The sequence below is a fragment of the Pyrus communis genome, chromosome 10, assembly GCF_041283825.1.
Source record: "Pyrus communis isolate YQ-2024b chromosome 10, ASM4128382v1, whole genome shotgun sequence".
NCBI lineage: Eukaryota > Viridiplantae > Streptophyta > Magnoliopsida > Rosales > Rosaceae > Pyrus > Pyrus communis.
Window position 1 is genome coordinate 27,372,183 of NC_142574.1, and position 24,687 is coordinate 27,396,869.

The 24,687-nt window shown below is 33.2% G+C and overlaps 2 pseudogenes across 2 annotated transcripts; both read left to right on the forward strand.

Annotated features, from left to right (window-relative positions):
• Positions 1-1,436: 1,436 nt before the first annotated feature.
• LOC137729582 (tetrahydroberberine oxidase pseudogene) lies at positions 1,437-3,128 on the forward strand (annotated as a pseudogene). Its single transcript, XR_015951816.1, has one exon. The product of XR_015951816.1 is annotated as a tetrahydroberberine oxidase pseudogene (transcript).
• A 6,867-nt stretch (positions 3,129-9,995) lies between these two features.
• Positions 9,996-11,726, forward strand: LOC137730266 (tetrahydroberberine oxidase pseudogene; annotated as a pseudogene). Its single transcript, XR_015951872.1, has one exon. The product of XR_015951872.1 is annotated as a tetrahydroberberine oxidase pseudogene (transcript).
• Positions 11,727-24,687: the final 12,961 nt, after the last annotated feature.

Sequence of the window (24,687 nt, forward strand, 5' to 3'; positions counted from 1 at the left end):
AGACTTTCGCGAATAGACTTATAATTTCGGGTATCTAATAAACATCCAGATTGAAAATATTCAACGATCTACAAAATTTTCTCATGGAGGTACCCATTTTTTTGCCACAGATACCAATATAGAGGCTAAAAGATAATACGATATTAAATTCATATGTGGTTGAGATATTTATGAATTTAATCATTAAAATGCATAAACTCAATTATACATTCAAGTTAGATCAATTCCCGAGGTTTTGGTCAACAATAAAACCGCTTACCTATGAGTTCATCTATAAAACATGCAAAGGCGATATACTTTTTAACCACAATTCTATGTATTGTGAATTTTTGTCCGCAACTTTTGTGGCATATAGAGGCTAAAATATACTACGATATTAGATCCATATATGGTTGAAATATTTATCAGTTTAATCATTAAAATGCATAAACTCAATTACATATTCAGGTTAGATCAATCCCTGAAGTTTTGCTCCACAATAAAAACTGCTTAGCTATGAGTTTGCCTATAAAACGTGCAAAGGCGATATACCTTTTAGCCACAGTTCAATGTAATGTGAATTGTTGTTTGCAACTTTTGTATCTAATAAATAATCACGGTTAAAAATATTCATTGATCTACCAAAAGTTATCATGGACGTACCCATTTTTCTACCATAAATAGGAATATATAGGCTAGAAGATTCTCATTTAATTGAAACATACCAAATTCATTAAACACTCTAACCAGAAGCTCATATCGATTATTAAGCTAATTAGTACTCTAGAAATTTAGAGATGTCAAATGATGAAGAAAAGGAAGAGGAAGAGGTTTGGATGACTACGGAGGAGTAGATGGGAGTGCAGAATGACAACCATGGGAGATGGAAGGATTTTGTAAAGATAGAGAGAAGGGGATTTGCTCCATGGAGATGACGGACTGGTTAGGATTTTATTTTTTATTTTTAAGTAGATTGAGTTGGATGTAAAAAGAAGTTTGATTGAGTTGAGTTTTGATAAGTAAGGACGGTTTTGGAAATAATGTTGGGTGTAAATAGATAATGATATATAAATCAAATACAATGTGAATATAAAAAGTAAGCAGGGCGTTGAGATACAAAATATGGGTTCAAATAAAATTTCCTAAAAAAAAATAGAGTACTTGGAGCTAACATAAGACTTAGGACAAACACCGAGCGCAACAACGTTTAGGATATATACAGCCGACTCCACTTAGTACGGTAAATCTTGGTAGTTGTCACGTAGACGAAAAAGTTGAATTGAAAACGTATTAAATTATTTGCATTAGATTCATGTACAAATATTGAATTATTTGCATGAAAAGTCTCTTTTGTTAGGCAAACGTGTATGAAGGGGCTCTTTTGTTAGGCAATCGATAACCATTCAATTCTTCCAACTCATCTTGCCTATATAAGTGACTCATACCATTTCACATATGTAAAACAAATAAAGATGGAGATCTCACACATAAAACTACTTCCCCTACTACTTTTCTTCCTTCTAAACTCAGTTTGTTCTACAACTTCGAACCCGATTTCGGAAAGCTTTGTCCCTTGCTTTTCATCCCGCTTACATTCTAACTCAACAAGCAAAATCATCCTCACCGAAAGCACTTGGGATTATTCCTCAGTCTTGCAATCGTCCATACAGAATCTCCGATTCTTGAACACATCAACACCGAAACCACCTGCTATTATTACTCCTTCTCGATACTCTCATGTTCAGGCAGCTGTGGTATGCGCCAAGAAAGACGGCATACAAATAAGAACCCGAAGCGGGGGCCATGACTACGAGGGCCTATCTTATGTATCCGAAGCTCCTTTCATCATCATCGATCTTTTCAATCTTCGGTCTGTCGACGTTGACATAGAGAATGAGAGTGCTTGGGTTGAGTCAGGTGCTACTCTCGGAGAGTTGTACTACACAATTGCACAAAAGAGTAAAATTCATGGATTTCCAGCAGGGACATGTCCAACTATGGGTGTGGGGGGACATATTAGCGGAGGTGGATTTGGCACTATATTCCGAAAATATGGTCTAGCAGCTGACAATGTTGTTGACGCTAAGATTGTTGACGTTAATGGCAGGATTGTCGACAGAAAATCCATGGGAGAAGAACTCTTTTGGGCTATTCGAGGAGGGGGAGGCTCAAGCTTTGCAGTCATTTTGAAATGGAAACTTAGGTTGATTCCTGTTCCTCCATCTGTGACAGTTTTCACAATTTCACAGACCATAGAACAAGGCGCAACCAAACTATTTTCGAAATGGCAAAACATTGCAGATACGCTTCATGAAGACATTTTCCTACATTCAGTCATAAGTGTTGGAAATAAAGCTGGCGCAAATGGTGGCAAAACTATTAATATTGAATTCGGTTCCTTGTTTCTTGGGCCAGTCGAGAAACTTCTCACTTTGATGCAAGACAATTTTCCGGAGTTAAGTTTAGACCGCAGCAACTGCACTGAAATAAGCTGGATCGAGTCTGTTCTATACTTTGCCGGCATGTCGATAAACGAGTCGGAAGCTTTGCTTGGGAGAACACAACAATCTAAGAGCTTCTTCAAAGCAAAATCAGACTATGTGACTAAACCAATTTCGGAAGCTGGCTTGGAAGGTTTATGGCAAACACTGATTGAAGTGGAAGCTTATTTGATATTGACACCTTATGGTGGAAAGATGAGTGAGATTTCGGATTCGGAAACTCCTTTCCCACACAGAATCGGCAACATATTCGGAATCCAGTATATGGTCACTTGGGATGATGGCAAGGAAACTGAGAAACATGTTGGCGGGATGAGAAGGCTGTATGACTACATGGAACCATATGTTTCAAAGTCCCCAAGAGGTGCCTATTTGAATTATAGGGATCTAGACTTGGGGAGGAACAATGCTTGTAATACAAGCTATGGACAAGCAAGCATTTGGGGCTTAAAGTATTTCAAGAATAATTTTAGGAGACTTGTTCATGTGAAAACCTTAGTTGATCCTGGTAACTTCTTTAGGAATGAACAAAGCATCCCTGTGTTCCCATCTATTTGATTTGGGAACTTGTGATAAGTATCAAGGTTTTTTTTTTTTTTTTTTTTTAATAATAATAAAGGATTAAGCGAGATTAATTTGTCAATGAAAGGTCACAAGGTGCAAACCATATACCCTTAAACTCGAAGAATAAGGGGAAACTTTCTTGTCCCAAGTATTTTCAAATTTTATCACACCAAATTATCCCTTTGTTCCCATCTAGGAAGAAATAGATTGTTGGTATTGAAAATTTACTAACTCAATACCAAAATATGAGGATGGTAAGTTTACAAATTTTATCACACCTCTCACTTTACTCACTTTGTAAATGAACCGAAAGACAAAAGAAAAGGAAGCAGCAAGCTCTTGGGAAAAAATGCTCTGTAAAAGTTTTTAACTCTTATTGATTGTCTGCCCTCTCATTTTCATATTCTTCCCATACCCTCCTATTTGTGTGGTAACGGTTAAGCCATGTCAATATTTTATATTCTTATTACTTTTTGTTTTATTATTTCTATAAAAAAAAATTAATATAAAATGTTGATGTAACTTAATCGTGACCACACATCACAGGAGGGTATGAAAAGAGTATAAAAATGGAGGGCAGACAATCCACCTCCATAGAAATTACTCTAAACGTACATGGACATCTCTCTTATAGAGATTTTACAAGATTTTATAAACATAGCATTGATTGCTATCCATGCTAAAAGTCATATTGGCTGCTTGCATACAACAATTTCAACCATTGTCATTTATTCTTATTCGCTTTCATTTTGCTTTTGACTTCCAACATAGATGAGTTCAAAACTTGGAATTAGTTTTCAAGTCAATCATACTAATCAAAAGTGTCATATTTCTTTTTGTTCTTTTTAAATGATAAAGGATTAGGTGAGATTAATTTCTCAGTCAAAGGTTACAATATGCAAACCATCTACCTTCAAACTCGGAGGGAAACTTTCTTGTCACAAGAACATTTCCAAGGATTCAATGCAGAGTTTTAGATTATACTATTGTTTGTCACGATGGATCCTGAAAAAGATTTAGGTAACCATGTTTAGTGGGCCACCAAATTGTGCTTTGAGTTTCATAGAAGAACATAGGAATGGTCTTGCTAGGCCTAAAACTATGGCTAGAATTATATAGTAATTTTTTTTTTTCAGGGGTTTAGTTTCTACTTCTCTAAATGTTAATTTGGGATGCTATTCACACTTCTTTTTAACTTCCACACACTTCTTTCAATTTTTAGTCATCTTATGAAAAAAAAGTAAAGAAGGTCAAAGGATAAAAATTAACAAAGTGTATGTAGGAGGTAAAAAGATGTGTGGATAGCATCACCCTTTAATTTTTAGACAATCTTGAGGATCTTATTATCTCTTGTGTGTTTGGAGTTTGTCTTAAAAGTAGTGTACACACCTTTGAATTGAAAATAAATGAACGGAGAAACAAACAAAATATAACTATGAACATTATTTTATTAACAGAAAACAAATAAAAGAGATTACCACGATGACTACAAATTGATGGCTACATCATGACTAAGTTGTTCTAAAGTGAATAACAAGTATCCTATTTATAATAAATCAAACCTAATCTCTAACAAAACCTAATTCTAATGGCTGAGCCCAAATCCTAAACTTATTATTTTCCAACATCCCGGTCAAACTCATGACGGTAAACAAATGAGTTTGCCAACAAGCAGATGTGGATGCAGGCTCCATTAGTCGGACAGACAGCCAAGCTCTGCTACGTAGACAGACAGATAAGAGGCTCTGCTACGCTAATGGATAGATTCAGATAGGCATATTCACATTCCAGCAGACAGATGTTGAGAGTATTGAACTCGGTGGATGAGAATTCTCATATCACAACTGCAGTAACAAATAAACAAAAACAAAAACTATCACTTGAGCGGTCACAAGTCCAAGCGCTAGACTGACAGGCAAGCAAATTCTAGCAAAACTAATCCGTGTAGGCCTCAAAAGGCCTAACAAACAGCCAATAATTTTTTCCTTTTTCCCAACAATTCAAAAACATTCTCATCAATGTAAATGGCCCCATCATTCGGAATACGGTCAAGGCTTAAAACACATCATTTTTCAATGTACCAATCTTGTTTAATCGCAGATCACCAACTTCAGAACTTCCTCACTAAATCATTCACAACTCTCTCATCAGGTACAACGGCAAGCAGCAGTGGTGGTGGTCTCCAGCTTGAAGACAACAATGGTTAAAGCAAAGGAGTCACGCTGGTTCGATCAGATAGCAGGTGGCAAACAGAATTGTGCTCGTCAGATTCGAGTCCTTCGGGCTGCGGGTCGGGCTAGCTGGTCCAAATCAGGCAGACAGTGACATCGAAGCTTTAGCGTGATGGCGGTGCGAGACAGAGATTTAGCAGTGGAATGGTGGCTCCAGCGGCTGGGCACAACTCCGGCTCGAGACTTCGACATATTCATTTTATAATATTTTTAAAACGACCACAAAGTGTAACCCAAACTAGAAAACAAAAATAAAAAATTTTAAGGAACAAAACTAGACAAAACAAACAGTGGAGATAGACAAACTAATACAAACAACACCCGAGCAGTTTAAACTCCGAATGAGAAAGAATGGAGTTTTAACGAAAAATATATGGTATTATTCATTTTAACGAAAAATCACATTTTTACATTAAAAAGTCAATCATGGTACTATTTACCTTACCATTTATTTTGTCATTATCATTAAAACTCAAAGTTTTCAAACTCTTTTCATTAGTTTTCCTTAGAAAAAAACTAGACGAAATAGACAAGGGAGATAGACAAATACAAACAAAACAGAAGTTCTTTTTAAACTTTTAATGTAATCTATAAATGGGTCTTTGTTATCATATAAATTGCTGTTTATATCCATGGCTTTAAGCCGGGTGCGTTTATCACTGCCTGTAAATTGTCCTACTTGTTGGGAAATGCAAACAATACACAAGCGGATTAAACTCCTAAGGATCAAACCTTACAGAACGAAACTAGACGAAACAAACAGCGTAGATGGACAAACTAATACAAACAAAACAGAACCAGATTAAACTCCGAAGGATTTAACCTGCTCTGATGCTAAGTTAAAAATAAACAAACGGAAGAACAAACGAAATATAACTATGACATTATTTTATTAATGGAAAACAGATAAACGAAATTGACAAGACAGCTATAAACTGAGAGCAACATCTTAATTGAATTAGGAAATAATAAACATCCTATTTATAATAAACTAAATTCTAATTTCTAATAAAAGCCAATTCAAACGGGCTCAGTTCAAATCCTAAACTTATTATTTTCCAACATGACAAACAACAAATTTTAGGCTAAGTTTCATTGTAAGGAAAATTAATGAAAATGACTTGAAAACTTTGAGTTTTAATCAAAAAGACAAAAATGTATTGTAAATAAATAGTACCATAAGTGACTTTTTAAAGTAAAATTATTCTTTTTCGTTAAAATTAACTTCATTTTATCCAGGGAACTTATGTGCACATGCCTATTTGTACACGAATGTGATGCGAATAAAGTTTGAAAACCAATCATGTGCCATCATATTGATAATCATATAATCCACATGTTACAGAAACATTTCCAACAATGCATAACCGCATCTATGAGAGAAAGTCTTCCTCCAACCACGGAAAAAAAAATTAATAAAGAAACCGCTACATCATCAAAGAGTTACGCGCGACTTCAAAATCCTATGTATGAAAGCTTTAGAAGAGTCTAACATTTTTTACACTATATTCTACTTCTGGAGAAGATTTGAGCAAGTCATAAATACAATGATCTATTCATAATTAAATTTTAAATTCTAACAATTTAAGTATTCTCATCATTTATACAAAACGAACATAAAACATTTTACTTGGTTAAAAAAAAAAAAAAAAAACCACTGTATTGCATGTTAAAAGGAGTATAACTTTAAACCAATATCTCGTCTGTTCTTTTATTTCTCATAAGAAAAATGATGATGTATGCATCCCTGCATTGAGTACGCACACCGATGATGTTTCTAAACCTTCTTAGGTTTAATTATCATACTTTACTATCCTTATTCTTTGGAATGATGGAAAGCTGACTCAACTTTCCTCAAACCAAATCTTTATTCAAGCCAGGTTTAATTATCATACTTTACCATCCTTATTCTTCGGAATGATGGAAAGCCGACTCAACTTTCCTCAAACCAAATCTTTATTCAAGCCAGGTTTAATTATCATACTTTACCATCCTTATTCTTCGGAATGATGGAAAGCCGACTCAACTTTCCTCAAACCAAAGCCTTATTCAAGCCAAGTTGACTAAGGTAAATGTTCCTCACCCGTCTAGGCCGATACCAGCGATCTTGGTGAACTTCTTTGACATTTTCTCGCTTATTATGTCCTGCTAGAGTTACTCCTTTATATTTTTTGTCTATTTACATTTCAAGTCATGTATCTTAGCTTATCGGCCTAAATTTTACTTTTGTAAGCATTTGTAATCTCGATTTCATCATGAAATGATGACATTCAGTTTCTCGTTTTATTTTCTACTTCTCATTCGCTTACTTTTTAGGTAAATACATGCAAATTCACATTAAATTTTAAGTCTTCATTTGCTTGAAACATGAAAAAACTTAATTGAATCAACGTCTCACTCAGTGCAAAATCTTTTGGTTAAGAAGTCAATTTGACATGCAACCTTTACACACACTCAAACACAATCTCTATATGTTGACAACCTCCAATAGTGGCATGCTTATTTTCTTTTTCTTTCGAGTCATTCCATGACAATGAGACCGAAAACAACTCACAGTAAATACATGTTCAATCCAGTTCAGACTTTACCTAAGTTTTGACACCAATACGATCATAGTGATTAATTGATGAGAGTGTCTCATCACCAAATTAATAAAAAAGAACTGAACTTTAGGAACACTGTGGACCGTATTTAGCAAGAAATTATATCAATCAACTATATCATTAGTTTCTCTACTACGTAGTTATCTGTCTCTAATTAAAGTGTTAAAACACTTTTGTCATGGCATCTCCTGGATCCTAGCAAACCCAGGAATCTTGCCTCTAAACAATAGATTTGGTAGTTGCATGTCTAAAGATGTCTTCAGTTAAATCCAGTGGCCAATATTTTATAGCATATATATATGTATATATATACCTACTCGAACTAACAAAACTAATTCAAAACTTAATAAAGATTATTACATGGGGGTTCCTTCTTTACATTCTGAATGGACTTGTACAAACTAATTAAGAAAATTAATGTTTATTAGAGTGCTTTGGCTCTTTAAACCCTTTACGAGTGTCCAGATTCTATGTTGATATATGTAACTAGTAATTCCTCTTTGTAAATAAAATAAGAATTTTATATGTGTATATAAACTTTTATTATCAAACTGTGATTTGCAGACGAGTTAAAAACACAATATTAGCACAAAAATTAAGTAAAAACCAGAGGATTTAATGCATTATTTGATGGTTACATGAGAACATAGCAAAAACAACGAATTGGAAAAAAAAATTAGGGAGAATTTAGAAACTAGCTATTGTCCATGCTCACAATTCACCAAATGATCTAATTTAATAAGTCAACATTACCAAATTTCCTTCAAACATGGCGTGCCTTAACACTATATATCCTTGGTGGAACTATATATGTTTCCAATAACAACCCACCAAATAAATTCCACTGTACATCTGTAATAATATTGGTAAAGCGCTGACCAGTTAGAGGAGTGGAAGGTGGTACAGATATTAACCCAACTGAAGTGGCAGATATTTGAATGTATATTTACCAATATTTCAGTACCATGGCAGACAAAGCTTCTTTAGAAAATACAAGAATAGAACTTTCTTGAAAAATCCAAATTTGAGTGTAATGAGAGAGTAAATGAGGCATGGGAGAGGGTGAGAGAGCAATTAGTGGGGTGTAATGATGAGTGGGTGATGGTGATGGAAACCAAAGGAAAATTCCAGAGATCCACCTGAGAGAAGCAAGAAAAGAGTGCCACCCGTCCTATTTCTTTCTACGATGACGGACACGTGTACAAAAAGGGTAAAATCCTCTCAACAAAAACATTGCCGATGATCAATACGTGGAAAGCATGTATTGAAGGCAGAGCAAAGCCCAAAAATGTCCAAAAGACCAGAGACGGAACGATGCAATTGAAGAAGATTTGGAGAGATGCAATTGAAGATCCACGATGATCGACGCGTTGCAAAACAATGGAGAACGCGTGAGAAGGCTGTGCAAAAGAAGAAAAGCAACGGGCAAGCTACCATGTGGCCTGCTTTAATTCCCATTTTTTAAATCTTTTTTTGGTCGTGGCACCCATGCATTCAATTTCTTTATCCAATTTTTTTTTATAATTGTTTATTGTTCACCGTGCCATGGCCTGGTTTAAGTTTTAACTCCCATTTAAAAAAAAAAAATTTGTCCTACCACCAGTTCTTTAATTATTATTTTATATTTCTTCGTCTCCCAAATGACGTATGTGGGTCAAAGAACAGTGCCAATCTGTTCGAGCACCTTTCCGTATGTAGACTCACTCTACCAAGGGGCAAAATCGCCAATTCATGTAGCATCTTTTAAAAGGCTGAAAACCGTGCATTAGATTAGGGGCAAAATCGGAACGGCACTGTTAATGAACAGTACCAATAGCTGAGCTTTAGTATATGTAGAATATAGAGCACTTAGAACTAACAGAAAACTTAACGGAAAACGAGCGCAGTGGCATTTTAAGATTCATACAGCCGATTCCACTTAATAGAATAAAGCTTTATTGTTGTAATTATTCCACCATCACATAAATGAAAAAATTCGCATTGAAAATGTCTCTTTTGTTAGGCAAACGTTTATGAAAAGCTTCTTCTGTTAGGCAAACGTTTGTGAAAAGTCTGCCTATATATCTTTTCAAGTCTTCCAACTCCTATTACCTATATAAGTGAGCTCAAAGCTCATACCATTTCACATTTATAGAACAAATAAAGATGGAGATCTCACACATAAAACTACTCCCCCTACTACTTTTCTTCCTTCTAAACTCAGTTTGTTTTACAAATTCGAACCCGATTTCGGAAAGCTTTGTCCCATGCTTTTCATCCCGCATAAATTCTACCTCAACAAGAAAAATCATCCTCACCGAAAGCAGTTCGGACTATTCCTTAGTCTTAAAATCTTCCATACAGAATCTCCGATTCTTGAACACATCAACACCGAAACCACAAGCTATCATTACTCCTTCTCAATACTCCCATGTTCAGGCAGCTGTGGTATGTGCCAAGAAAAACGGCATACAAATAAGAACCCGAAGCGGGGGCCATGACTACGAGGGCCTATCTTATGTATCCAAAACTCCTTTCATCATCATTGATCTTTTCAATCTTCGATCTATCGATGTTGACATAGAGAATGAGAGTGCTCGGGTTGAGTCAGGTGCTACTCTCGGAGAGTTGTACTACACAATTTCACAAAAGAGTAAAGTTCATGGATTTCCAGCAGGGTCATGCCCAACCATCGGTGTAGGGGGACATATTAGCGGAGGTGGATTTGGTACTATACTCCGAAAATATGGTCTAGCAGCTGACAGTGTTATTGATGCTAAGATTGTTGACGTTAATGGCAGGATTCTCGACAGAAAATCCATGGGAGAAGAACTCTTTTGGGCTATTCGAGGAGGGGGAGGCTCAAGCTTTGGAGTCATTCTAGAATGGAAACTTAGGTTGGTTCCTGTTCCTCTATCTGTGACAGTTTTCAAAATTTCACAGACCATAGAACAAGGTGCAACCAAACTAGTTTCCAAATGGCAAAACATTGCAGATAAACTTCATGAAGACATTTTCCTACGTGCAGTCATAGGTGTTGGAAATAAAGCTGACGCAAAGGGTAGCAAAACTATAATAATTGAATTTGATTCCTTGTTTCTTGGGCCAGTCGAGAAACTTCTCACTTTGATGCAAGACAATTTTCCGGAGTTAGGTTTAGACCGCGGCCACTGCACTGAAATGAGCTGGATTGAGTCTGTTCTATACTTTGCCGGCATCTCAAGAAATGAGTCGGAAGCTTTGCTCGGGAGAACTCAACAATCGAAGAGCTTCTTCAAAGCAAAATCAGACTACGTGACTGAACCAATTTCGGAAGCTGGCTTGGAAGGTTTATGGCAAACACTGATTGAAGTAGAAGCTTATATGATATGGACACCTTATGGTGGAAAAATGAGTGAGATTTCGGATTCAGAAACTCCTTTCCCACACAGAATTGGCAACATATTCGAAATCCAGTATATGGTCACTTGGGATGATGGCAAGGAAACTGAGAAACACATTGGCATGATGAGAAGGCTGTATGACTACATGGCACCATATGTTTCAAAGTCTCCAAGAGGTGCCTATTTGAATTATAGGGATCTAGACTTGGGGAGGAACAATGCTTGTAATACAAGCTATGGACAAGCAAGCATTTGGGGCTTAAAGTATTTCAAGAATAATTTTAGGAGACTTGTTCATGTGAAGACCTTAGTTGATCCTGGTAACTTCCTTAGGAATGAACAAAGCATCCCTGTGTTCCCATCTATATGAGTTGGGAACTTGTGATGAGTTTTTATCATACTAATGATAAGTATCAAGTTTTTGTTTTTTTTTTTTTTTTTTTTTTTTTTCTAATAATAATAAAGGATTAAGCGAGATTAATTTGTTAATGAAAGGTCAAAAGGTGCAAACCATATACCCTTAAACTCAATGAATAAGGGGAAACTTTCTTGTCCCAAGAGTATTTTCAATGTAGAGTTTTAGAATATACTGCTGTCTGTCAAAATGAACCCTAAAAAGGATTTAGGATACCATGTATAGTGGGCCATTAAAGTGTGCTTTGAATTTCATAGGAGAAAATAGGAATGGGCTTGCTAGGCCCAAAACTACTGCAAGAACGACAGTAATCATTTCAAGGGGCTAGTCTCTACTTTTTCTATATTTTAGTTTGGATGATGTTATCTACACACCGTCTTTTTTACCTTCTATACATTTTTTCTAATTTTTGACTGTCGGATGAAAAGAATTAAAAAAGATCAAAGAACAGAAATTAACAAGGTGTGTGTGGCAGGTAAAAAATTGTGTGTCGGTAGCATCACCGTTTAGTTTTTAGACAAACTTAAGCATTGTGTTATCTCTTATGTGTTTGGGTTTGTCTTTATAAGTAGTGTGCACAACTTTATCAAACAAGTGTTAGGCTAAGCTTCATTATATCCACGGAACTTATATGCCTATGCCTATTTGTACACAAATGTTAGACGAATGAAGTCCGAAAGATAATTGTACATGACCGCATCGTATTCATAGTCATACAATCCGCATGTTACAGAAACTATTCCAACAATACATAACCGCATCTATGGGAGAAAGCCTTCCTCCAACCACATTAAAAAAAAGACCCGCTACACTTCAAAATAACTTTGCACTCCTACGTATGAAAAGCTTAGATGAGTCTTAACTTTTTCTACACAATATTCTTACTCCTGGGGAAGATTTGAGCTTAAGTTATACAATGATCTAACTATAATTTGGTTTTCAATTCAACACAACAATTAAAATGTCGTAATCATTTATATAAATTGAACTTTAGACCCTTCACTTACAAATTGAGAAAAATATCATTGATGTCGTATTGTTAGAGGAGTATAACTTTAAAACAAAATCATCTTCTTTTTCTTTCTTTTTTCCCAGAAAAAAAAAAAAAAATTATTCCTGATGTATTCATCCCTTTCATTGCATACGCATACCAATGATTTTTCTGAACCTTTTTAGGTTTAATTATCATACTTTACTATTCCTTGAATAGAATGCGTTGTGTTTGGACCACAAATAAAAATAAAGTCTGTTATGGGGTCAATTTATATTTAGTTATACCCCGACTCACCAAGTTTGAAGTTCAATTTAGGATCCTTTTTTAGGACTCGGACAACCAACTCACATCAATCCAATCGGTCTGAGGACTAGGGCAGGGTTCTCCACCGAGGGCTCGTATAGGGTTCTCCTTAATGCACGCCTGTCACGCAGACGACCAGTCCCGAGAATATCTCTTCTTCTTAAATGCTGATCAATGCCTCATTTTGACATACAGATGTGACAACAACAATCGTGCGAAAATGTCACAAGACATAGCTGAAAGCCATCAACTAGGAATTGTAGTTATTATCAACATCAAATGACAGATATACCCCTCCTAGCGGAACTACACTGGGGTCATTGAGTTCACATGACCCCAATAACCCAATGTTTCTCCTTTTTTCATTAATTTTTTTTTTTTTTTTTTTTTTTTTTTTTTTTTTTACCCTTACAAGTTTGAGAAAGAAATGGTTTGTTAGTGTGAGTTTTAACTTTTTTTTTCTCAACCTGTCTCCCCCATGCTGCTGCTTCTTCTATTTTCTTATTTCTTTCTTCTATCTTTTTCTTCTTCTGAGGTGTTACTTCTTAATTTAGATTTCCTCTGTCCTTAACAGTGTGCTTAACTCAAACTCTTCTTAGTTGACAAAAAAAAAACCGTGTTCTTATTTCCTCTTCTGTTCTTAACTACATATTTTATGGATGTATTGACTTCTTGATTCATGGTTTATTGCAACGTGTGATGCTTGATGTTTCCTTTTACTTTTTGTTAGCGCTTTAAAGATGAACAAAAAATACAACATTACTATGTGAAAAATATGATTAATTTTTAGATTTGCTTATCATGACTTTATTGTTATATAATTGTGGCTTCACCACTGCTACCCGTGCTCCAGATCAGTAACAAGAACGAGATTACTCATTCTTCATTGCCTAGAAATAGGACCAAAGGCCTTCAAGCTCGGGACTTTAGTCAAATTCAATCACTACGATTATACAAACCTTTGAGTGATTCTTCAATCAACCCAACTGCTCTCCAGCACAAACCCAATTGCTTAGCAAAACCTCTAACTCTTCAGCTACAATCTCAAAACCTTCCTTCGATGCACACATTGCCTATGATCCCTAAGATCTAATTATAACTTTGTTACTTCTTGATATGATTTGGTTGACGTGCAATTCCAACCACCTCTGAATTCCTGTCTGAGGCAAATGTTCATTACGTAGTCCAATTTGATACTAGTGATCTCGGTGGACTCGTCTAGGATTATCTCACCCACCATGGCTTAAATCTTGTTACAGTAGTACTGTTTTCTTTACATTTTTAGCTATTTACGTTTCAAGTCTTGGAGGTCGGTTCATCAGCCTAGATTTCAGGCAAGTACACTCAAGTCAACACTGAATTATAAGCCCGTGCTCACTCAAGACACAAAAAAAAATTTAACCAAACCAGTGTGCCACTCGATGCAAAATCTTTTGGTGAAGAAGTCAGTTTTACACACAACCCCTCACACACGCTCAAATACAATCCCTTTGTTGGCAGCCTCCAAAAGTGGTGCACCTATTTTCTCTATCTCTCGAGTCATCTTGTGGTACTAAGACCAAAAGCAACATTCGGTGTAAATGCGTGTTAAATCCATTGCAGACTCTGTCCAAATTTTAACACCAACACGGTCAAAAGTGATTAATCGATGAGAGTGTCTCATCATCAAATTAATAATAACAACTCAACTTTAGGAGCACCACGGACCTTAGTTACAAGAAATTATATCATTACCTTCTTTACTACGTACTCATGTGTCTTTAATTAAAGTGTTAAAACACTCTGTCATGGCATCTCCTGGATCCTAGCAAACCCACGAATCTCGCCTTTAAACAATAGATTTGGTAGTTGCTTGTCTAAAGATGTCTTCAGTTGGCCAATATTTTATGTTATATAGGAACTTTAACGAAATGTTTCGGTACTGTTCATTTTAATAAAAAAAAAATCATATTTTTACACTAAAAAGTCAAAACTGATATTATTCACTTTACCCTTTATTTTGTCCTTATCATTAAAACTCAAAGTTTTCAAGCATTTTTCATTAGTTTTTCTTATATAAGGGAACTTTAATGAAAGTACGATATTCATTAATACAAAAAACACGTACAAAGAGAGGATATGATGCTAACATGGGCCTCAATAAAAACCTTGCTGGGGATTTCAACCCGGTCTAAGGAAAAAAGAGTGTCCTGCACAAATAGTTATCATCACCGTAACGTAAACGGTTACACTTGATTATCTTCTAACAAAGCATCTTCTAACAAAACTAATTTAAAACTTAATAAAGATTGTCACATGGGGTTCCTTCTTTACATTCTGTATGGACCTGGAGAAACTAATTAAGAAAATTAATTGTTATAAGAGACTTCTTTGGCTCCTTAAACCCTTTATGAGTGTCCAAATTCTGTACTTTCATATTCTATGCTAATATTGGTTTTTTTGCCCGTTTATTTACTTTTCCACACTTAAACGTGAGCGCACAATATTATTTTTAGGAAAATACTTTACTCTTAAACCTAAAGAGTCATTCTTTTTGGCAAATAAAATAAGAATTTTATATGTATATATGAAATTTTCTTATCAAACTGTAGATGAGCTAAAAGCGGTATATTAGCACAAAAACTAAGTACAAACTAGAGGATTTAATGCATTATTTGATTTTTCTCTTAAAAATAAGAGTAGTGGGTGTCTTCTCCACGACAATCCACCATTTTGGGAACTGGGAAGACTAAGAAAGGCATTTCAGCATTCCCTGACCATCATCTTGTGATTCACTAACGTCAATAATCGAACTCAAGATGTTAGACCTGAAATTTGTCTCCAACCATTGGATCATTATATGGTTGTTTTAATGCATTATTTGATGGGTATAAACTTAAAACGACAACATGGACATTAATAAAACAACTAATTTTGGAAAGGGTTGCTCTAAGAATTGGAAAAAAAAATTAGGGAAAATTAGAAACTAGTTATTGTCCATACTCATAATTCACCTAATGACTAAATTAATTAGTCATCACCATTACCAAATTCCCTTCTAGCATGGCGTGCCTTAACGTTATCCTTGGTGGAACTGTATACGTTTCCAATAACAAGCCAACAAGTATATTCCCACTGTACACATGCGAACTAAACTAGTGGCCATAGTTAAAAAGAATAAAACACACCTAATCTGTACATCTGTTATAATATTTGTAGAGCACTGACCAGTTAGAGGAGTGGAAAGTGGTACAGATATTAACCCAATTGAAGTGGCAGATATTTGAATAGCTCACTGTTGGGATGCTTACCAATATTTCAGTACCATTGCAGACAAAGCAATATGCTCTAGGTGAGTGATCTAAGACTTATAAGTTGCTTTATTTGACATTTGCAGATTGAGTGGCTTTCTTAGGACCCTCCGGTGTCTATGGAATCAATATATTAATAGCTTATGGAGTCGATTCATCTTTTGAAATCCAAAACCTTAAAAGTTGAATGGTCTTTGCGTATTTAGCGGCATGATTTAAAAAAAAAAAATGCTCCCCACCATTTAGAAGAAATTATTAGCTAGAGATGACCGTATCATATAACACATGACATGCTCAAGTAATATTGAGCATTCATAAAAATTATAAAACCCGAATAATGAATTCAACGTGCATAAATAATCATTTATCTTTTTCACTTCTTGAGTATGAACATCTAAAATAATTGTGGAGTTCATAATGACATTTCGGGCAACTCATGTTTTTCTTTGTTCTCAAGTACAAATAACTTTTGGCTTCCTTTTAAGACTAGATTCATCAGAGTTTGTTGAATTTAACTCTCTTTTTGGTTTCCTCGACTTGTAAGTTGTAAAGTTTAATGTTAATTGATCCATACAAAACACGAAGTCAGTCTAGTCCTCTTATGATTTTATTGTAACTTTCTGGAAAAAATGTCGGCAATGATTTTACTCAAGATTTCCTCTTACTTTAATATATACAGTATATTGGCCGAAGATGAGATATAAATATGCAAGACCTTGTACAACTTGTTATTGTATCTTTTTCACAGTAAATGTCAAGAGTAATTCCAACGAATTTTTTTTTAGAAAATCTCGATGGTACAATGAAAAAAAAAAAGTTTAAGATGATTTACATGTGAGTTAAGCACATATTAGAACAATATTATAAAAGAAAAATATGACTTGATATGTATTTAGATGGCTTACCAGCCACAAACTAACAAAGAAGCTAAACTTGATCAAATAAGCAACATTAAGAGTAAAAGCAAAGTGGTGCCTCTAGCTTCAAGTCATAGTTATGTTCAATATAATCCAAGAAGCACGTCTGGTCAAAAAGGAATTAAAGAGGGGAGGAGAAAGAAGCTATATATTTATTTCGTGCAAGTATAATATTATTTACAAAGTTTGACACTTGCCAACATCTCTGCATCGTGAAAACGAATTAGCATAATTTTTACATGCATTTTGAAAAATACCACCATTAATCTAACATATGTATAAAACTCAATCTCTCGTTTTAAAACCAAAGTCTTCCTTTCCCAAAGTTCAAGATGGTTTGTTCACGTTAAAGTAAATAAAAGAACACTATTTGGGAATCATTACAAAGGACCATTTATCTCATTATACTGAGAAATGATACACACAGTTTATTGTTCTTTGATACACCTTTTTTTTTAAAAGAGATCATTTCCGAATTTTTTCCATCAAAATTCACGGATCAAGTGATTCGAACCTTTGAAATTTAATCAAACGGTTATAAACAAGGTCATCTTTTAAAAGTCATAATAATTTTAACGGTTAAATCAAATTTCAAGGATTCGGATCACTTGATCCGTGGGCTTTGGTGGAAGAGATCCGATTGTCCACAAGAACTGTCGCTACAGTTTTAGCAACAGTTCGAGTTAAGAATCGCTATCTTCATACCGAAACCCTCTTTTCAATTTTTTTTTTTTTTTTTTTTTGCTTATGTTTGTTTTAGTTCTCTTACCATAACAACAAACTATCAAACTCCTATTCTTCAAAATATATTTTTTCATGCAAAATCTATTATCGTACATATTTAAACACTTGTAATCAATGATTTAAAACCTAAATTTAAAGATATTTGAATTTAATAGTGGTTACTCAGATAAAGTAATGTACGAAGAAAAAACTCAAAGGAATAAACAAAAAAGCAGAAAATGAATAAATAAATAAATGAACTGGGAAAGATCGGTACCACGCTACCGATCCTTGCCTAGTCGTATTTAAATTATCGTTCAATCTATTTATTTTCACCTTCGCCTAATCGTGAAGTTTGAAGATTATAGTAATACTTTTTGTTATATTCTTGAGTGTGGAACGTCATTTTAACAATGTTTTGGGCCTCCCTACTATATTTTTCACTTATTTTTTTAGTTTTTGACTTAAATAGTCTATTAAATATACATTTGTTGCTCAATAAATCGTAAACTTGCTTCCAAATAAATAAATGAAATAGAAAAGGATACGATCAGTACTTTGATACTGATTGTCCACACGAACTGTCGCTAGAGTTTGAGCAACTGTTCGGATTTAGAATCGCTATCTTCATACCGAACCCCTCTTTTCAATTTTTTTTTTTTTTTTTTTTTTTTTTGCTTATGTTTGTTTTAGTTCTCTTACCATAACAACAAACTATCAAACTCCTATTCTTCAAAATATATTTTTTCATGCAAAATCTATTATCGTACATATTTAAACATTTGTAATCAACGATTTAAAACCTAAATTTAAAAATATTTGAATTTAGTAGTGGTTACTCAGATAAAGTAATGTACGAAGAAAAAACTCAAAGGAATAAACAAAAAAGCAGAAAATAAATAAATAAATAAATGAACTGGGAAAGATCGGTACCACGCTACCGAACCTTGCCCAGTCGTATTTAAATTATCGTTCAATCTATTTATTTTCACCTTCGCCTAATCGTGAAGTTTGAAGACTATAGTAATACTTTTTGTTATATTCTTGAGTGTGGAACGTCATTTTAACAATGTTTTGGGCCTCCCTACTATATTTTTCACTTATTTTTTTAGTTTTCGACTTAAATAGTCTATTAAATATAAATTTGTTGCTTAATAAATCGTAAACTTGCTTCCAAATAAATAAATGAAATAGAAAATGATACGATCAGTGCTTTGATACCGATTGTCCACAAGAACTGTCCCTAGATTTTTAGCAACACTTCGGGTTAAGAATCGCTATCTCCATACCGAACCCCTCTTTTCAATTTTTTTTTTTTTTTTTTTTTTTTTTTTTTTTTGCTTATGTTTGTTTTAGTTCTCTTACCATAACAACAAACTATCAAACTCTTATTCTTCAAAATATATTTTTTCATGCAAAATCTATTATCGTACATATTTAAACACTTGTAATCAACGATTTAAAACCTAAATTTAAAGATATTTGAATTTAATAGTGGTTACTCAGATAAAATAATGTACGAAGAAAAAACTCAAAGGAATAAACAAAAAAGCAGAAAATAAATAAATAAATAAATGAACTGGGAAAGATCGGTACCACGCTACCGATCCTTGCCCAGTCGTATTTAAATTATCGTTCAATCTATTTATTTTCACCTTCGCCTAATCGTGAAGTTTGAAGATTATAGTAATACTTTTTGTTATATTCTTGAGTGTGGAACGTCATTTTAACAATGTTTTGGGCCTCGCTACTATATTTTTCCCTTATTTTTTTAGTTTTCGACTTAAATAGTCTATTAAATATACATTTGTTGCTCAATAAATCGTAAACTTGCTTCCAAATAAATAAATGAAATAGAAAAGGATACGATCAGTACTTTGGTACCCATTGTCCACAAGAACTGTCGCTAGAGTTTTAGCAACAGTTCGGTTTAAGAATCGTTATCCCCATACCGAACCCCTCTTTTCAATTTTTTTTTTTTTTTTTTTTTTTGCTTATGTTTGTTTTAGTTCTCTTACCATAACAACAAACTACCAAACTCCTATTCTTCAAAATATATTTTTTCATGCAAAATCTATTATCGTACATATTTAAACACTTGTAATCAATGATTTAAAACCTAAATTTAAAGATATTTGAATTTAATAGTGGTTACTCAGATAAAGTAATGTACGAAGAAAAAACTCAAAGGAATAAACAAAAAAGCAGAAAATAAATAAATAAATAAATGAACTGGGAAAGATCGGTACCACGCTACCGAACCTTGCCCAGTCGTATTTAAATTATCGTTCAATCTATTTATTTTCACCTTCGCCTAATCGTGAAGTTTAAAGATTATAGTAATACTTTTTGTTATATTCTTGAGTGTGGAACGTCATTTTAACAATGTTTTGGGCCTCCCTACTATATTTTTCACTTATTTTTTTAGTTTTCGAATTAAATAGTCTATTAAATATACATTTGTTGCTCAATAAATCGTAAACTTGCTTCCAAATAAATAAATGAAATAGAAAAGGATACGATCAGTACTTTGATACCGATTTGCCACAAGAACTGTCGCTAGAGTTTGAGCAACCGTTCGGGTTAAGAATCGCTATCTTCATACCGAACCCCTCTTTTCAATTTTTTTTTTTTTTTTTTTTTGCTTATGTTTGTTTTAATTCTCTTACCATAACAACAAACTATCAAACTCATATTCTTCAAAATATATTTTTTCATGCAAAATCTATTATCGTACATATTTAAACACTTGTAATCAACGATTTAAAACCTAAATTTAAAGATATTTGAATTTAATAGTGGTTACTCAGATCAAGTAATGTACGAAGAAAAAACTCAAAGGAATAAACAAAAAAGCAGAAAATGAATAAATAAATAAATGAACTGGGAAAGATCGGTACCACGCTACCGATCCTTGCCCAGTCGTATTTAAATTATCGTTCAATCTATTTATTTTCACCTTCGCCTAACCGTGAAGTTTGAAGATTATAGTAATACTTTTTGTTATATTCTTGAGTGTGGAACGTCATTTTAACAATGTTTTGGGCCTCCCTACTATATTTTTCACTTATTTTTTTAGTTTTTGACTTAAATAGTCTATTAAATATACATTTGTTGCTCAATAAATCGTAAACTTGCTTCCAAATAAATAAATGAAATAGAAAAGGATACGATCAGTACTTTGATACCGATTGTCCACGCGAACTGTCGCTAGAGTTTGAGCAACTGTTCGGATTTAGAATCGCTATCTTCATACCGAACCCCTCTTTTCAATTTTTTTTTTTTTTTTTTTTTTTTGCTTATGTTTGTTTTAGTTCTCTTACCATAACAACAAACTATCAAACTCCTATTCTTCAAAATATATTTTTTCATGCAAAATCTATTATCGTACATATTTAAACATTTGTAATCAACGATTTAAAACCTAAATTTAAAAATATTTGAATTTAGTAGTGGTTACTCAGATAAAGTAATGTACGAAGAAAAAACTCAAAGGAATAAACAAAAAAGCAGAAAATAAATAAATAAATAAATGAACTGGGAAAGATCGGTACCACGCTACCGAACCTTGCCCAGTCGTATTTAAATTATCGTTCAATCTATTTATTTTCACCTTCGCCTAATCGTGAAGTTTGAAGATTATAGTAATACTTTTTGTTATATTCTTGAGTGTGGAACGTCATTTTAACAATGTTTTGGGCCTCCCTACTATATTTTTCACTTATTTTTTTAGTTTTCGACTTAAATAGTCTATTAAATATACATTTGTTGCTCAATAAATCGTAAACTTGCTTCCAAATAAATAAATGAAATAGAAAAAGATACGATCAGTACTTTGATACCGATTTTCCACAAGAATTGTCGCTAGAGTTTGAGCAACCGTTCGGGTTAAGAATCGCTATCTTCATACCGAATCCCTCTTTTCAATTTTTTTATTTTTTTTTTATTATTTTTGCTTATGTTTGTTTTAGTTCTCTTACAATAACAACAAACTATCAAACTCCTATTCTTCAAAATATATTTTTTCATGCAAAATCTATTATCGTACATATTTAAACACTTGTAATCAACAATTTAAAACCTAAATTTAAAGATATTTGAATTTAATAGTGGTTACTCAGATAAAGTAATGTACGAAGAAAAAACTCAAAGGAATAAACAAAAAAGCAGAAAATAAATAAATAAATAAATGAACTGGGAAAGATCGGTACCACGCTACCGATCCTTGCCCAGTCGTATTTAAATTATCGTTCAATCTATTTATTTTCACCTTCGCCTAATCGTGAAGTTTGAAGATTATAGTAATACTTTTTGTTATATTCTTGAGTGTGGAACGTCATTTTAACAATGTTTTGGGCCTCCCTACTATATTTTTCACTTATTTTTTTAGTTTTCGACTTAAATAGTCTATTAAATATACATTTGTTGCTCAATAAATCGTAAACTTGCTTCCAAATAAATAAATGAAATAGAAAAGGATACGATCAGTACTTTGATACCGATTTTCCACAAGAACTGTCGCTAGTGTTTGAGCAACTGTTGGGGTTAAGAATCGCTATCTTCATACCGAACCCCTCTTTTCAATTTTTTTTTTTTTTTTTGCTTATGTTTGTTTTAGTTCTCTTACCATAACAACAAACTATCAAACTCCTATTCTTCAAAATATATTTTTTCATGCAAAATCTATTATCGTACATATTTAAACACTTGTAATCAACGATTTAAAACCTAAATTTAAAGATATTTGAATTTAATAGTGGTTACTCAGATAAAGTAATGTACGAAGAAAAAACTCAAAGGAATAAACAAAAAAGCAGAAAATAAATAAATAAATAAATGAACTGGGAAAGATCGGTACCACGCTACCGATCCTTGCCCAGTCGTATTTAAATTATCGTCCAATCTATTTATTTTCACCTTCGCCTAATCGTGAAGTTTGAAGATTATAGTAATACTTTTTGTTATATTCTTGAGTGTGGAACGTCATTTTAACAAAGTTTTGGGCATCCCTACTATATTTTTCACTTATTTTTTTAGTTTTCGACTTAAATAGTCTATTAAAAATAGTCTATTAAATATACATTTGGTCCACAAGAACTGTCGCTACAGTGAAAATATTGAATAAATTAATCAAAATTAATGGCAATTATTTTTAAAATAATTAATGGACAAGATTAAACACAGTGTGAGAGGTTAAAAACGTGTGTTATCAGTTTCCTTAGTATTTTGACATGGCCTAATCAAATTCTAGTATTCTTTTTCTCATAAAAATTGTCTGAAATTAGAGGTTAACATAGGGTGCAGGAAGAAATCGTTTAAGTTTAGGTTAGGTCAATAGTTTGTTTCCCTAAATTGTAATTTACAAAACATCTCAATTTACTGTAAGGACTAGTTTATATTCACCTCTTCAAAGTAAAGTAATTTTCATACTCTTTTATTCTCTTCCTAAATAATTTTAAGAAAATTTTATTTGAACCCATGTAACAATTTTTTTACATCAAACTTATATTTAAATTGTTAATTGTCTATTGTTATTTATTGCATAATTACTATTAAGTACAAAATGAAATTAATAATAAAACTCAAATTCATCAATAAACAAATTAAACCCTACCATCACTTATTGTTTATCCTACATTCATTCTGGCTAAAACCCTAATAGGTCTTGTAGAGAAAAACAAGTTTTTTTTTGTTGATGGATGGTGATTTTGAAGTTTGGAATCCTCCAACTAAGGTATTGACTCAATTTATTGTTCGTTTGATTTTAATTTTTTTAAGGTTTAGAAGATGAGTATTTGGGTTTCAATTTTTTTCATCAATCCCGAATGGTTTGTTAAACTTTCTACAGTTGGAAATTATGAGGAAAAACTTCTTACCAATGTTCTTAGATTATAAACTTCCTTGCTTGTTGATAAATATAAGGGGATGAATTGTTTAATTTGTTGCTTATGCACATCAATAGAAAGAAAAAAAGGCAAACGTATAGGTTTGGTAGCATAAAGAAAAAAAAAAGAAAAAGTAGCCATGGAAATGCTAGTGGGAAGAGGGGGGTGGGGCAAGGATGCCTCTTTAAAAAAAAATTTAAGTACAGATGTTATTTTATAAAGGGAATAAGTGTAAAGATAACTTAACATTTTAAATTAGGTTTGAGAAGGTAGTTTAGGTAATAAATTTAGGTTTAAAGATAGATTAATTCTTTAATAAAAAACAATATGATTGAAGAGAGTAAGTTATGTTTAGAAAGAAGTTATATAGGTTCAAATAAAAATTTTCATAATTTTATTAAATTAAAAGAGAATCAACGAACCTAAATAAAAGAGTAAGTTCAAAATGAGAAAACAAGAGTGTGAAAATCATTATTTTTTAAAGCCTTAATTTCAGGGTACGGTTAAGAATGAAATATCCTGGCTGATAAAGATTTAAATATAAAAATTTTAGTTATAGTCTTAAACTATAACACGAGCGCAATAGCAGCTGAATTGAGGGCCACGATAGTTAATTGTGGGCATGTCATTGTCCAATTGATTATGCATTACTTTCTCTAGACGAGGCATGGCGGTGACACAATAGTCAAATTGAGAATCTACAAATGTGAAAGTTGCTTCGCTTTACTTTCCTTCCTTTCACGTGTCCTTTACTTTGATCCAAATATATGACAGACAAATGATAAACACACTATTTCCAACTTCTTACACGATTTTGTTCAATTTCTAACCGTTATTTTCGTTTTATTTATTTAATTCAATTGAAAAAACTAAAGAGTTGTGTGAGAAAGTCATATCTGCAGATAAGGATCGAGCTTCAC